Below are 4,531 nucleotides of genomic sequence, written 5' to 3'. Positions count from 1 at the left end.
TAATATCGATAAACGTCAGGAAATGCCTATGAACTATTCACCTGTCATTGAACCATTTGATGTTTGGGGCTTTTATTATATGGGACCTTTTCCAAAATCCAACGGGTATACTCACATCTTAGTTGCTGTTGATTATGTCACTAAGTGGGTAGAAGCTATCCCCACTAGTAGTGCTGATCACAACACATCTATTAGGATGCTTAAAGAAGTTATCTTCCCTAGATTTGGAGTCCCTAGATATCTAATGACCGACGGTTGTTCACATTTTATTCATGGTGTTTTCCGTAAAACGCTTGCTAAGTACGATGTCAACCATAGAATTGCGTTCCCCTATCACCCTCAGTCTAGTGGTCAAGTAGAGCTAAGCAATAGAGAGCTTAAACTAATTCTGCAAAAGACTGTCAACAGGTCTAGAAAGAATTGGTCTAAGAAGCTCGATGATGCACTGTGGGCTTATAGAACTGCCTATAAGAATCCCATCGGCATGTCTCCGTACAAAATGGTGTATGGTAAAGCATGTCATTTACCTCTGGAGCTAGAGCATAAAGCTTATTGGGCAATCAAAGAGCTCAACTTTGATTTCAAACTTGTTGGTGAGAAGAGGTTATTTGATATTAGCTCGCTTGATGAATGGAGAACTCGGGCATATGAGAATGCCAAGTTGTTCAAAGAAAAGGTTAAGCGGTGGCATGATAAGAGGATACAAAAGCGTGAGTTCAATGTAGGTGATTATGTCTTGCTATATAATTCTCGTTTAAGATTTTTTGCAGGCGAGCTTCTCTCTAAATGGGAAGGTCCCTATATTGTTGAGGAAGTATATCGTTCCGGTGCTATCAAGATCAACAACACGGAAGGTAATTGTCCGAGAGTTGTAAATGGGCAGAGAATCAAGCATTATATCTCAGGTACTCCCGTAAATGTTGAAAGCAATATTATCAATACCATAACTCCGGAAGAATACCTAAGGGATATTTATCAGCCTGTTTTAGACTCCGAAAACGAAGAGGTATGTGATTCGGTAAGAAAACACACTCCAAAACTTTTCCAATGGGAATTTTTCTCCATTTTGGTATATTTGAAAAAATATAAAAATTGGAAGTAGTCCGGAAAGCGCGCGAGGAGGCGACAAGCCTGTCAGGTGCGGCCCCACCCCCTGGCCGCGCCTGGGGGGCTTGTGGCCACCTCGTGTGCCTCCCGGACTCCGTTTTCATGCGGAGTACTCCTTCTGGTCGGAAAAAAAATCATTATATATTCTCCCGTAAGATCTGACCCTCGTATCACGCGAATTTCCTTTGTTTTTGTTTCGAGCCTGTTTCTGTTGCTGATCTAGATTGCTATGACGTCCCCAAAAGCTCCGAAGGACAAGATCTTCGAGAAGGTCAACAATGCCTACCTCACGGGAGTGCTGCAACACCCTCAATCTATCGAGATGCGTGAGGGGATGTTGCATATCCGTGATGTTGAGGGGCCCAAGAAGACCAGAAGCGTGCAGGCGAGGCTCGAAGTAATGGAGCAACGGGTCTTCAAGTGCCAAGGGATGGTGGAGCGTGGACTCAACGCCAACCACATGATGATCACGGAGTTCACCAACAAGCACAAGATTGATGCCAATGTCATTGGGAAGCACCTCTCCAGGCTCTATGACAGGATTGATCACCTCCAAGCCCAGATCTATGACCTGCAGAACCAAAACTATGAGTATGAGTATAGATTTAAATCAATACTGTTGGCTGCAGATTTGAGGATTCCGGAGACTCGTTCATCTTTCCATGATGGAGCACCTATGCCTTGGAAGACGGAGGATCAAACCCATGTTGCAACTACTCCACCACCATCACCTCCAGAGGAAGACAACTAAGCTTGGGTATGAGCAATCCCCTTGGCTTGTGCCAAGCTTGGGGGAGTTGCCCCGGTATCGTATCACCATCACATCTTTTGCCTTTACCTTTGTTTTAGTTTTTTCCTTTTCAGTTTTCTCTTTCTCTAGTAGAATAAAGGTCTTAGTGTTTTAGGCTTGAGTTTTGCTTTGTGTCACCCCCGATGTATTCGAGCTCTTGAGCCATATAATAAAGACTGTCTTAGTTGAGGGCTTTGCCTCTTGCCATGATCAAAAGAGTGAGAAAAGAACAAACGCATGAAAGGTCATGTAATGATCTTATGGGAAGTGGTGGCTTCACATATAAAAAGAATGTTAATTGAAACTTGTTGAGGGTAGACAAACGTAGACCTTGGTCATTGTTGCAATTAATAGGAAGTAATAAAGAAGGAGATGTTCACATATAAATACATCACCTTTGACACCATCTATGATTGTGAACACTCACTACACTATTGCATGCTAAGAAGTAGATGTTGGACAAGGAAGACAACATAATGAATTGTGTTTGCTTGGTTCCTTAGCATGTGACGATTGCTTCCACCTCATATTAGCCAAAACTCCCGCACCAAGTAGAGATACTACCTGTGCATCCACAAACCTTCAACCCAGTTTTGCCATGAGAGTCCACCATACCTACCTATGGATTGAATAAGATCCTTCAAGTAAGTTGTCATCGGTGCAAGCAATAAAAATTGCTCCCTAATATGTATGATCTATTAGTGTGTGGAAAATAAGCTTTGTACGAACCTGTGATGAGGAAGGCATAAAAGTGACAGACTGCATAATAAAGTTCTTTATCACACGAGGCAATATAAAGTGATGTTCCTCCGCACTAAGAGGACACGCATCCAAACCTCAAAAGCGCATGACAACCTCTGCTTCCCTCTGCGAATGGCCTATCTTGTACCTTTACTTTTTGCCCTTGAAAGAGTCATGGTGATCTTCACCAATTCCTTGTTTTGCCTTTATCTTGGCTAACGTCATATGCTAGGGAAAGATCTATATTCATATGTCAACTTGGAGGTAAGCATTCATGAATTATTATTGTTGGCATTACCCTTGAGGTAAGCAGTTGGGAGGCAAAACTATAAGCCCCTATCTTTCTGTGTGTTCAGCTGAAACTTTGATCTCATGAGTACCACGTGAGTTGTAGCAATTGTAGGGAACGAAAAGATGATTGAGTATGTGGATTTGCTTTACAAGCTCTTATTTGACTCTTTCCGATGTTGTGATAAATTCCAATTGCTTCAATGACTAAAGGCTATCGGTTTCTAATTCTCGGTAAGGTTCTTGATCCATACTTTAGTTTGTGAAGGAATTGTCACTTTAGCATGAGAGATTATATGTTGGTGTTGCTGTTTTAATCATGATCTTGATGCATGTATGTTCGTATCTTGTTTTGTCGACACCTCTCTCCGTAAACATGTGGGCATATTTATTGAGCTCGGCTTTCGCTTGAGGACAAGCGAGGTCTAAGCTTGGGGGACTTGATACGTCCATTTTGCATCATGCTTTCATGTTGATATTTATTGCTTTTTGGGCTGTTATTTCACTTCACGGTATAATACTTATGCCTTTTCTCTCTTGTTTTGCAAGGTTTACATGAAGAGGGAGAATGCCGACAGCTGGAATTCTAGCATGAAAAAGGAGCAAGTTTGAGATACCTATTCTGCGCAACTCCAAAAGCCGTGAAAATCAACGTGGATTTTTTTGGGAATATATAGAAAATACTCGGCCGAAGAAGTGCCAAAGGAGCGCAACCAGGGGGCCACAAGCCTGGTAGGCGCGACCACCCCCCTGGTCGTGCCTACGGGGCTTGTGGGCTCCCTGCTGGCCCACTGGCTCCCCTCTTCTGCTATATGAAGGGTTTCGTTTTGAAAATAATCAGGAGGAGGCCTTTCGGAGGATTCGCCGCCGCCACGAAGCGGAACTTGAGCAGAACCAATCTAGAGCTCCGGCAGGACGATCCTGCCGGGGAAACTTCCCTCCCGAAGGGGGAAATCGTCGCCATCATCATCACCACCACTCCTCTCATCGGAGGGGACTCATCACCATCATCATCTTCATCATCACCATCTCATCTCCAAACCCTAGTTCATCTCTTGTAACCAATCTCCGTCTCGCGACTCCGATTGGTACTTGTAAGGTTGCTAGTAGTGTTAATTACTCTTTGTAGTTGATGCTAGTTGGATTATTTGGTCGAAGAGTTTATGTTCAGATCCTTGATGCTACTCATTACCTCTCTGGTCATGAATATGATTATGCTTTGTGAGTAGTTAATTTTGTTCCTGAGGACATGGGATAAGTCATGCTAATAGTAGTCATGTGAATTTGGTATTCGTTCGATATTTTGATGTGTTGTATGTTGTTTTTCCTCTAGTGGTGTTATGTGAACATCGACTACATAACACTTCACCATTATTTGGGCCTAGAGGAAGGCATTTGGAAGTAGTAAGTAGATGATGGGTTGCTAGAGTGACAGAAGCTTAAACCCTAGTTTATGCATTGCTTCGTAAGGGGTTGATTTGGATCCACTAGTTTAATGACATGGTTAGACTTTGTCTTAATTCTTCTTTCATAGTTGCGGATGCTTGCGCCAGGGGTTAATCATAAGTGGGATGCTTGTCCAAGTAAGGGCAGTACACAAGCGTC

Source organism: Hordeum vulgare, chromosome 4H (assembly GCF_904849725.1).
Source record: "Hordeum vulgare subsp. vulgare chromosome 4H, MorexV3_pseudomolecules_assembly, whole genome shotgun sequence".
Classification (NCBI taxonomy): Eukaryota; Viridiplantae; Streptophyta; class Magnoliopsida; order Poales; family Poaceae; genus Hordeum; species Hordeum vulgare.
This window is presented reverse-complemented; position numbering follows the sequence as displayed.